The sequence below is a fragment of the Canis aureus genome, chromosome 8 (assembly GCF_053574225.1).
Source record: "Canis aureus isolate CA01 chromosome 8, VMU_Caureus_v.1.0, whole genome shotgun sequence".
NCBI lineage: Eukaryota > Metazoa > Chordata > Mammalia > Carnivora > Canidae > Canis > Canis aureus.
The window spans coordinates 75,355,591-75,368,198 of NC_135618.1; positions in this window are offsets into that span (position 1 = coordinate 75,355,591).

Consider the following 12,608-nt stretch of genomic DNA (forward strand, 5'->3'; position numbering starts at 1 on the left):
AGCTTCTTTAATAAAATTATTTTGAATTATTTGTCATGTAATTCATGATCTGCCTTTCTTTGGGTTGATTTCTCAAGATTTATTTTTGCTCCTTTGATTGGGCCATGTTACCTTATTTGTTCATGTGCCTCATGATTTTTCTTTTTCTTTCTTTTTCTTTCTTTTCCCTCCCTTCTTTCTTTTCTCCCCCTTTTCTTCCTTCCCTCCCTCCTTCCTTCTTTCCTTTCTTTCTTGCTGCATTTTATATATTTCAAAAACAGCCACCTCTCCCTGTCTGTATAGATAGTCTTTGTACAGGGAAGGCGTTCACCCTTCAGCTTGGCTAGAGATGCTACAGACCTGCAAAAACCATTTTGGAGGGCTGCAAGTTCTCTGGAGTTCCCAGCTCTAAAGTGTGCTGGATTCCAACAGTGCTCCAAGTCAGGTGAGGCAGACACCAGTCCCCTAGTAGTCCTTCAAAAAGTTAGAATACCAGACACATGCTTCCATATGTTCCCTCTAACAGAGAATTCATGAGTTTCTCCTGATTGCACTGAGCCATGCAGTCCCCTGTGGTACTGTTGGCCTTGCACTATAGTAAGCCCCCTCTGCTTTCCCTTCCTCTCAGTGGCTTTTAGGTATTCAAAACTTCTAGTTTCATTAGAGCTCTGAGTGAGGTAAGATAGAAACCTGTCTCTCAGGTAGCCAGAATCTGGTTCTGTGGCTTGAACTTTGGTCTCTGGCTCTTTTGTGGAGGTCAAAACATTGCAGGTAGAGAAAACGGTATATGAAAAAGTATGGCTTGTTTGGGAACTGTGCATAGTTATTGGGTAATCTTCAATACTCACACAATTCTGGCCAAGAGAGTCTCTGCAGATTGGTGCTCTGCCTCCATAGAATGCTGCTGGAGGTTCTAGGAACAGATCTGACTGCTAGAGACCTTTGCTACTCAAAGTGTGGTCCATCACCTAGAAGCTTGTTGGAAATGCAGAATCTTACACCCCTTCTAGATTTACGGCATCTACATTTTAACAAGATTGCTGGTAATCCTTCACATTGCAGATTGAAAAGCCTGATAGAACTGACAGATGGCCCAGTTACATCCAGTAGCCCTGGTGGTGGCCAAGCAGTGCATGAGAAACAGTTTCAACTGGGACTTGGACTGATAACTTACCCACCCACCATAAATGTTCCACACTGCTCAGTTTGTATTTTTCTTCCATTCCTATCTTTAGTTATTGGTACAATCTCCCCAGTGCTGCCAGATTAAAAGGTTCTCTTTTGAGAAACATCCAATATTGCCCATTTAAACTAATCCAGCTATAGCTTTCCATCAAAGAGTATGTCCAAAGGCAATGCCATCATTGCTTTTCTTCCTCTGGTTTAAAAATTGACTATAAACAAATCCCTTTCTCCTAGGCAGCAGAAGAGAAGAATTTATCATTCCTTACCTGAGAAAAGTTTAATTACTTGAACTTGGAATTCCAAGGTTGTCTCAGTAATACAATTAATTTTAATCAGGAGCCTAGGTTTGTCATTCAATCCAATTATTCTCAATTAAGTGATTGTGTATTTCACTTCATTATCAATTGATTGTGATTACTTATTATCAAGTAAACTCAATATGTTTGTGATGATTTCATTAATCAGACAATGCCTACTGTTCAAAGGCCATGGTTTTAGTGAGGGGCCCATCATCTGGGCACCTTGAAATGCCATGAAATCAATGCAAACTGAAGATATTTATCCAACTTCTGCATGGCTGGCACTGCAACAGGACTCTTGGGACAAAGGACAGCATATAAAACAAATGTGGTTCTCAAGGCCCTTATATGTATCTGAGATGGGCAGTGTGTCTTGCAATAACTATCTAGAAGGCTGGTGCAGACAAAAAATGCTAGAGGGCAGAGGAGGACTGGTTCAGAAGGTTTTGTAAAGGCAGCAGGACCCATCTTTGGAAGGGGTGAGGCCTCACAGCCACTGATATTAGGAACATTGGAGATGCTCGTTAGATGCACACATCCTTGGCCCCGTCCCAAACTTACTGAGTCAGGATCTCTAGGTCCAGGAATCTGATTGTTAATAAGATGATTAATTTACTAAGGTGATTCATATGTACAGGAAGTATGAGATTCACTGGCATAGTGGCTAAGAGAAAGGTGTCTGACTCCAAGCGTTGATAATGACACTCCCCGTTTCCACTCACTGGCTTTATGACCTTGGGGAAATCACCCGCATCTACAAGTCTCAGTTTTCTCATATTTAAAATGGGAATCAAATGCCTATTTCACAAGGTTGTTGTAAGAACTGTGTCAGATAGCTTAGGTGTGGATATAATAGTTGTTCACAAAAAGTAGCTTGAGGAATGCAAAGGAAGGAATAATTCAACCAGAGGAACGTTGCAGATTAGGAAGGCGAGGACAATCTCTGAGGACCAGGACCTGGCCAGGGTGGTACAAGTAGGGTGATCAACCATCCCAGTTTTCCCAGGACTGGAGGGTGTCCTAGGGTGTGGGACTTTCCTGGGCAAACTGGGACAGTCATTCACCCTAACAAGAGAGCAGAAGAAGGGAGTCCTGTTATGCATGAGGCTTCACTTCACATTTTATCTACAACCACAAGCTTGTTCTACTGCAAAGTGATGAGGAGGAGGTGCCGATGTTTACTTGGAGTTCTGGTTGTGTCTCAGCTTTGTGCTGATAGGTGGGGCCTATCTCAAATCACATCACCTACTCAACCCAGGACGCTAAGGGAAAGGATAAAATACTACTGCTTTTAGTTGTAGTGGTCACTACTGGTACCTATCCAACAGCCAACTTCCTTGTCTGCTTCCCCCGATCAGGTCTCTCTTGCAGAAAGTTTGGCCAGCCGCCCTTATTTTGACCAATGCAACACAATATAAAATCTTTCAGCAGACTTCCAAGTAGGATATCTTTTCTTGACAGGAAGAGAGACGTGTGAGCAGAGCTTTTTTCCTTACATCTGTCTTTTGGATGGTTATGCAAGGATGTGATGCCTGAAGCTGCAGCAGCTATTTGGCTACCACAAGGAGAAAGTCTAGAGAATGCAGAGATGTTTGACTCAGTACTCTGGCATTGTAAAGCTGCTTAGCCATCTCTGAAGCCTCCTCTCTGTAGACTTTTTGCGAATTAAACAATTATACTATGGCTTAAGCCTCCATCTTGTATTGTATTACTTGCAGCTGAAGGCATTCCTAACTGATTCATTAATGCATGCATGAGGGGGCCTGCCCTCCCACAGACTGCTCCAGTCTGATGGGATCTGCTTCGATCATCCTACACCTGACCATTGGACTCTGCAGCCTCTGACTGCCCAGGCCTGGGGCAGGGCAGACCAAGCATATGAGAGGAGCCAGAGCATTCATCCACTCTTGGTAGACTCTGACTGACCCCAAGTGATTCCTGCCAGCCCTTCCCTGAGACAGGCTGCAGTTCTGGTCCTTCCTCAAGGAGGCGGCGGAGTGGGGAGTATGGCTGGGAAATCCCCACTGCCCATGCCTCAGATAAGACGATTCATGTGTCCATATTTAATCCAACTTTGAATTGTGTCCTCAGCTGGGGCCCCTACCTATCTCCCCACCTTCTCCTGACCCCCTTTATCCACCTTCCTGCCCTGTCTACACTTGAGCCATAGTTACCTACTTCTTAACTCTTCACCAACATGCTGCTTCCTGGCCCCTACTACCCCTTCCCATGTGCCTCCCTGTCCTCAGCTCCTCCACCTTGTGCATGACACATGTACCTGACACACTCATCCTTCAAGGCTCTGTGTGAGCATCACCTCCTCCCCAAATTTTCCCTGGGTCTCCCGGGTCAGGTTTGAGCCTCTTTCATGTGCTTACCTTCCAGAGGAAGATACCTCTCTGGTCAGAGCCTCACCTCTTCTACTGGGAAAGTGCATTGCCCTCCCTGCCTCTCCAGTCATGTGGTTCTGGAGGAACCAGTACCTAGTCTAGAGTTCTTCCCTGTCAGGCCAATCAGAGCCCTCCTAGTCATTTTTATTCTAAGACGAGAGCAGAGAGTGTGGCTCACCTGCTGCAGGGGAAAATGAGGCAGAGAAGCAGAGCCAGAGATGGAACGAGAGAGTCTCCGGATATTATGACTGGCCTCATAGCCAGTACTGCCTGGTATTGGCCTTAACCCTGCCCTTCAAGGTTGTGAACCAGTGGATTGTCCTTGGGGCTTAAACTAGGTTGAGGCATGATTTGGTCTCTTGGAATAGGAAAAGTTCTGACTAATACATCCCCATCGTAGTGTACATCCCTTATTCCCTTGTGTGTCCTTCTGGCCAGATTGGGAATTCCTGGAGATCAGGGGCTGGTGTGCACAGACACTCATTAAATGTTTTTGAATGAATGAGTGAGTGAGTGAATGACTGAAGAGGCGAACTAGACCTGAGTTTGCCTCACACACCTTGGACTTCTGCTATTAGAATCAACTGATTGACTTTCCTCCTGAGGCTGGCCCAGCTCCATTGTCTCTATTTCCAGCACCTGACTTAGCTCCCAACTCATTCACAGAGTCCACAGCAAGCTCTGCAGTCAAGGCTGAACTATTTTTAATAGCACATCATCCTGCGCTAGTTGTGCTTCAAGCTCTGGGAATAAGCCTTAAAAATCAAAATACAAAAATTCAACCACCTAGCAAATGCTTGGGGGCTTCTCCACAATAGTCTGTGTTTTAGTGACAAGGAGCTCACCACCTGATACGACAGTTCTGCTGTCTTCAGAAGGTTCCTTGCTTTTAAGTAGTTCATCCTTATAGTAAGATGAAAACTTGGACACTAATTTCTCCTCTTTGGTCCTAGTTCTTTTCTCTGGGTTTTACATTTTCCATGCCTTTCTAACCCAAACATCCATGGTTTAACACCATGAGAATTTTTCATCCCTGAACGTGCTTTTCTTTGTCTATATCCATCTTAAAATGACGCTCACTTTTGCCACCGCTCCCATCCCAGTGCAAGTCATCATCAGTTTACTGTGGGATATAATTTTGCTATAGACTTCCCTCCCCTCCCCCAGTATTTCCTTTATTCCTATGACCTTTTCTTTTTTCTTTTATTTATTTATTATTATTTTTTATTGAAGTTTGATTTGCCAACATATAATATAACACCCAGTGCTCATCCCAAGTGCCCTCCTCAGTGCCCATCACCCAGCTACCCTATCCCCTGCCCTTCCACTATCTTTTGTTCATTTCCCAGAGTTAGGAGTCTCTCATGGTTTGTCTCCCTCTCTAATTTTTCCCACTTATTTTCCCTCCTTTCCCTTATAATCCCTTTCACTATTTCTTATACTCCCCATATGAGTGAGACCGTATGATGATTGTCCTTGATTGACTTACTTCCTTTTTTTAGTAACATAGTTACATCCAAGGCCTCCATTACCCCAGGGCAAGATTCCCATGGGAACGGAATTTAGTCCAATACTCTGTGATGGGCAAAAAAATTGCAGACAACAGGATTCTCACCTCCTTCGTTCTAGAATCTATGCTTTTGTTAATGCAGTCTCAGGTCAGTTTTTGCCTTCATTTATCCATTTGTGGAGACCTCATTCCACGTGAAGGAGTACACAGAGGGAAGAAAAAGATGGAGGAGGAAGAGGGAGAGAAGTCTGTGCCACAGGAAGGGGAGAGGTGAACATGTCACAGATGCATCCTTTAATGTGGGCACGAGGTGGAGTCTTTGCAGTGTTCGTGACACAGAGCTCTCCAGGTGATAGTTGTGAATGTTTTCTTCGTGTGAGCCCAGATTTTCTAACACGTGCTGACAGGCTTCCTAATGGCAGCTCATGGCAGTGAATTGGGTAACAGGAATTTGACAGCAAACAGATAACCCAGACTAAGACTTGATTCCTAGTGACAGACTGAGAGTCACCAGAGAGAACCTTTAGGAGGGAAAACAAATTCAGAAAAATGCCGGCCAGCTGCCTCCCAGGGAGGCTGCCAGGGAATGGCCCCCGCCACTGCATGGCAGGCGGCCTTCAGGGTACCCCCAGTCTCCCTCTCTGCTCCTGTGGGGCTTCTATCCCCCCTTCCCCAGGCCAAGCTACCATCAGCTTGGTGGGATTTTGGTTTCCTATTCTTCTGTGACCTGCACCGTTTAGAGAACTAGACAGGAGTCCCAGCAGAAGACAGCAAATGAGCTTGGTGTGAGACATGTAGATTTAGAAGCATATGCAGCCCGTTTTCCTCTAAGTCAGAAAGAGAGAGAGAGTGAGGGTGGAAAGTGGGGGTGTGACGGGGGTGGGGAAGATGGGCTCAGGATGAGAGTCAGCATGCCGACGTAGCACCTCACCTGTGGACCGCTGGCCTGGCTTTTCCTCCAGCTGGGACACCCTCTCCCCCTGCCCTGGGAGCCTGGAGGGGGTGGGTAGGCCCACAGACATTTAGAAAGGTGGTGGGAAGGAAAACCACCCATCTCAACTCAAAACCTTCTCCCTGGATGGCACAATTGGAACGCATTACTCTCTCTGTGTGAGGGACTACTAGTTGTCTGATTCTGGCTATTTAATCTGTCCACTGCTTCTGTCTCTTGTCCACCGTTTCACCAGGCTACCTCTTGAGTGGTCTTTGAAAAGCACAACTCTATAGAGGGCATGTCTAAAACTCTGCAGTTGTCCCCATTTCCTGGAGGCCCAGTCCCAGCTCCTACACAGGGAGGAAGGTTTGGCTGCTGGCTGCCTCTGTAGCCCACACTCTCACTACTCCTGCTAACAACCAGCTTTTCAGCCCAGCTGAACAGGAGTTGCCCACACCTTGGCCCTGGACTCCGGACCTTTGCGCATGCTTCTCTCAACACCTGGATCACCTTCTCCCTTCTTCCCCATTCTGATCATCTACTATCAAGGCAACCATCCCAATGCTAAGTGGCTTAAAGCCACAGTAGTCATTTACTTTGCTCAAGAACCTGCAATCCGGGGAGAGCTCAGCGTGGATGGCTCATCTTTGCTCTGTGTGGTATGCCCTGGGGTGGCTCGGTTGGGGCCGGAGGAATCACTTTCAAGACGGTGCACTCACGTGGCTGGCAGGCTGTGGCCACTCACTCAGGGCTAAGGGCCAGGGCCTCATTCTCTGGGCTGCTCGGGTTGTTTCTCAACATGGTGGCTGAGTTCTCAGAGCAATAGTTCCCAGAGCACTGGGCAGAAGCTGTATTTGTTTCATGGCTTACACTCCAAAGTCACCTAGCATTACTTAAACTCTAGTTGCAAGCCTACTAGATTTAAGGGGAGGGGTGCAGACCAGATCTCCAGGAAGTATGAGTGTCAGAGCTGCATTACAAGAAACATGTGTAGGACGGGAGGTAATGCAGCCGTTTTTTGGAAAATAAAATCTCCAGCTTCTTTCTCTAGATTCTGTGACTCATACTGGCCATGAGAATTCAGCTTAAACATCTCTTTCTCAGGGAGGTCTGTGATCTCACCTAAAAAGGATTGGGTCATCTTTTTGTGGGCTATCTTGACACCCTGTACTTGCCCTATTAGGATACTTGTCCCACTCTGAGCGATCATGTGATTTCTGTCTTTCCCACTAGACTATCCCTACATGCTGGCTCATTCTCTTGCTTCTCTCTCATTGTTTGGAAAAGAAAATTCATTTATTAGACACTGGCATGTGCCAAGCCCTGTGCATTACTGAATGCATTATTTCGAGTCCTTGGAACGACTCTGAAAGGTATTATTTCCTTTATTTTATATGTGAGTGGAGACTCTGAAAATACACAGCTAGTAAGCTGGCAGAGCTAGAGTTCAAATCGGGTTATCTAGTTGTGAAGGCCTGTGACAATTTCATTATCTTTTCTTGCCTCCCGTGTTGGTTTATGGTACATTTTTGGAGGGACTGCTAATTGAGATTTAATATTTTCCCATATGTTTTTAGACAATTATATTTCCTTTTATTTATTTATTTATTTATTTATTTATTTATTTATTTATTTTTTATTTATTTATGATAGTCACACACACAGAGAGAGAGAGAGAGGCAGAGACATAGGCAGAGGGAGAAGCAGGCTCCATGCACCGGGAGCCCGACGTGGGATTCGATCCCGGGTCTCCAGGATCGCGCCCTGGGCCAAAGGCAGGCGCTAAACCACTGCGCCACCCAGGGATCCCTTATATTTCCTTTTATGTGAGTTCTTTGCTTGTGCCTTTTATCCACATGCCTTTTTTAAACTTCTTGCTACAAGTTCCATATAGAGCAAATTATTTTCATTGTTGTATTTACCTTTTGATCTTATTCAGTTTTAGGCATGCAATGGTTTTATATTTTTACATGCTCAAACCCAAATGTGTCCTTTTGTGACTTCCTTTATCACTTCTCGAAAATCTTTTTTTCTAGTGAAATATTTTAAAATATATTATATATATTTATATATAAAAGAGTGGGCATAGAATGTATCCCACTCTTGAATGTAGCTATCAATTATTATTATTTTTTAAAAAGGTATCAATTAAACCAACAGCCATGTGTGATGAACAATGCTGCTACGGGGTTTCTGATGCACGTCTTGTCATGCATGTGCATAGCAGCATCCCTCATGTGTATATATATCCATCACCCAGGTGAGGAAAGAAAGTCCTAACCACACCTGAGAAGCCCCCGGATTCTCCTTCTCCAAGAAGGAGAGCCCCATTCCTACCCCTGCTGGCTGGAGGCAATCACAATCCTAACTCTGTGTTCATCATTTCCTTCGGTGTCCTCATGGTTTTGCTCTCTAGCTATCTACCATTAAACAATCCACTGTGTAGCTTTGGCCATTTTTCATCTTAATTTCTGACATTTGCTTCTTTGATTTGACATTATGTTTTTGTGATTGACTTGTGTATGCTGAGAAGGAAAGGGCAGTTCATTCATCCAGCGTTGTAGAGCATCACAGCGCACAAACACACCACCGTGGACCATCCACTTATGGCTGATGGGCATTTGGGTGTTTTCCAACTTTTGGCTGTTAAGATTAATGCCGCTGTGAACTTTCTTCCACGGGTCTCCTTATGCACATGTATAAAGTGTCCCTATGATGTGTGTCCCTGGGGGTGGCACTGCTGGGTCATACAGAGCGTACACACGCTCAGCTTACTAACTAGCGTGGGCTTTGATCCAGGGTGGTTGTAGGAATGTACACTCACCAGCAGCAAAGTAACTCAGCAACGCTGCACACCATTACCAACGCTTGGTATTATTTCAGCTGAACTTTTATGCAGTCTGGTTGGTATGAAATGTTTATCTTGTCAATATGTTAAAATTGTTCAAATTGCTGATGTTTTATCAATTCCTGACAGAATTGTGTTAAAATACTCCGATATTGTGGATTTGTCAATTTCTCCTTACAGAGTTTTTTTTTCCTTGAAGTAATTTGAGGCTCTTTGGTCTATGAAAGTTTAAAATTGCCATATCTTGTTAGTGAATTGAACCTTTCTTTGTTCCTTAGTGACCCTTTTATCTCTATTAATGATTTTGCCTCAAATCCTGTTTTAAATGATATTAATGTGGTTCCTTTCACTTAGCCTCGGGTTAGTATTTGCCTGATATATCTTTTTGTCTGATCTTTTGAATTTTATTCTGTGTGCTTATGTTTTAAGTGTGCTTCTTGTAATTAATTTTATCATAGCCAACTTCTACTATCCAGTTCACACCCTGTGGGAGGGGTCCCCCCCCCCCCGACATCATTCAATGACAGAACAGCTGTTCACCTCTGGATCCCTCGAGCCTGACACCTGTTCATCTCTGGATCCCTCGAGCCTGAGACGAAGTTGGGGCTCAAATGTTTGATGTATGAATGAGTGAGGGTATAATGTGAATTGCACAGTATAGATAAGTACAAAAGTATTCTCTTTCTGACAAAGGTGTTCTTTTGTAACAAAAATGATTTCTTCCCAAAGCAAACTGAGGCACAAGACTTTCCTTAAAATACATACATTGTTATTGATCATACCTACAGCTTCCATAGTGTAGAAACAGGACATCTGCTTCTTTGTGATGGCACCAAATGACAAGATAGGTTCTGGCTGTAGTAGGGGCAGTGGCACCCACCTCCCTACCTCTCTTCCTATGGCAGCCAGTATCTGTTCTTGCAAATGCTCCAACTCTGGTCTCTTTGATTTGCCCTTGAGGAATCTGGAGCATTCGCCAGGCACATCTGAGGTGAGGAGAGAGAACTTAAGCTATCGCAGAGGCGTGCTGGTAGCCTTTGCTTACACTCAACCTTACCAGTCAGCTCTGAGAACTGACAAGAGCCAGGGCTGCCTGGTGAGGACTCAGGCCTTCAGGTGCCAAGAACCACGATGGGATTTGTTTTTATCTTTCTCTGTGCCTTAGGAACAGTCGTTGACCCCTGAGCGTCTGGAAAGGAGAAGGTGGGACCTTGAGCTTTATGCTGTCTGGCTCTGAAAGGCCATGCTTTCTAGGCACTTTAGGCTTTTCGTGTGGCTTGGTTAATGAGGGTAGAGAAAGTACTGGTGGCGCCACTCGAGTCTTCGTGGAGAAGTTCTTGTAGCAAGATAGACAAAGACCTCAGAAGTCAGGGCTTCATCAGATCATTTCCGTTGTGAGTCATGCACTGCAATGGCCCTGGTTGGCTCTCCTCCTCTGCTCTTGTGAGAAGGTCAAGGACTCCCGAGACAGCTGATTTGCATGAGAGTTACTTCTCCTTCCAAAGGTCACAGGCTCTCCATCCTCCCAAGGTAGAGTTCAGCAGCAGAATGTCATAAAGAGAAAGGAGATACACCCCCTCTTCTTGGTGTCTCTTATGTTAAACATTTTCTATATTAAAATTTAAAATTAAGCTACCAGAGCAACTCTGAGGGTCAGCCAAGACAAGATGCTATTACTTGGCCCCAATTTCTTGTTCAACGCCCCAAGTGATGTGGCTGCTGAGATCAGCATATCCTTGAGCCAAAGACCATCTGGACGTTCTCCCCTTAGAGCTTCACAGCCGGCCTGGGCCTGCGTGTCATGTGCATGCTCAGTGCAGTAAGGAGGCCAGCAGTGCTGTTGGATCTGTATCTTGAATTTCCCTAAAGGATGGGGGTGAGCCAAGGGACCCCTAAGTAGGGAAAGTAGCTCAACAGTCTCGCCTCAAATTGCTCTTCTTTTTTTTAGTTGCTAAAAAAATTGTAGCGGACCCTTGAGGCAAAGTGGATAAGAGAGGTGTAGACTGGGATGGTGGGGGATAGGGTGGCGGTGTCTTTCTTCAGTGGTCTGAAAGCTTGGTTCCTTCCCCACTGAGAGGCTAGGGGTATGGGAAGAGGCCAGCAGGAGAATCATGTCTGAGGGCTCTTTCTCCAGAGGAAGCTGATGTGGGTGCTGAGGCTGCATAGGAGCATTTGCATGGAGAGACATAGAGTGTCAACCCTCAGAGGCCTCTGAAATCACAGCAGAATTGCCATCCACAGGGCTGCCCTCCTCTGGCTTTCAGACCCCACAGTCTCCTGGTTCCCTTCCACCTCCCTGGCTTCTCCTCCTTGGCCAGGCAAATGGCTTCTCCTGCATGGATGGACCTCCAGGTACGGGAGGCTCTGTGCTCAGACTGGCCATTCTTGTCTTTGCCTCTTTCCCTGGAGATGACATCTTTTCCCTGGGCTGAATACGACTGATGGGCTGATGATGCTCAAATACGTATTTCTGGGTGTACCCAGAGCTCTGGGCTTCCTACTTGACGTCTCCTCGGACAGGCATCTAATTTAATAAGTGTCAAGTGGAGATCTTGGCACCCACCCAGACTCACTCCCTCTGTCCCTTGCTTTCCCTTCTCCATGGAGGGCAACATTATCTACCCAGAGGCTCATGCTAGAACTCCATTTTATTGCTCTTCCTCACCCCTGACCATCTGTCCACCCTCCTGACCACCATCTTCCTCCCTTACCTGGATCCTGTGTCTATCTCCAAGCTGGTCTCCCTGAGCCCTCTTTTAACTGTCCATTTCTCGTTCTGCACAGAAGCCAGGGTGATTTCAAAATAGAGAGTAGGACATGTGGTCCCTTGTTTTAAACCCTCGATGATTTTCCCATCTAATGAAAATGAGTCATCTGCCTTTGGAGCAGGGATAAGATGTGAAGACAAGATGTAGCCCTTTGGGTCTGGGTTCTGACAAAGGCTAATGAGGACACAGTCGAGTGGTCCCAGACTCACAAACATGACCGCGTTTCAAGAAGAAGGGCAGAACTCTGTTAGCCAGGATTTTTCTCTACCAGCACCACTTGCTTCATGCTTTCCTGGAGGCAGATCCCTCTCCCTGGGGTCTTGTGGTCTATCTCTGGTTATAGTGATAGGAAGTGAGTGAGGCATGACCAAAAAATCCTCTCAGCTACTGGCTACCCTGAATTTTGTAAAGGAAGGTACCCAACCAAGCTCCACCAGTCTGAATCTCTCTCCTGGAAATCTGAAATTTGAACAGAGACATAAATTAATGGAAAGAGGGAGTAGGAGTCCTTTCATGATGGCATCCTAGAGAGAGGGTCCATGGATTTCTGCTGCTGAGATTCCCAGAGCTGTTCTGGTTGCCATGTTTGCCAAGACTTTGTTGTTCTGCACACGCTTCCATGGCATGAGCTGCCCTGGTATCTTTCCAAAAGAGCTCTATTTTTGTACTGCTTAGCCAGGCTTTAGCTCTGCTGC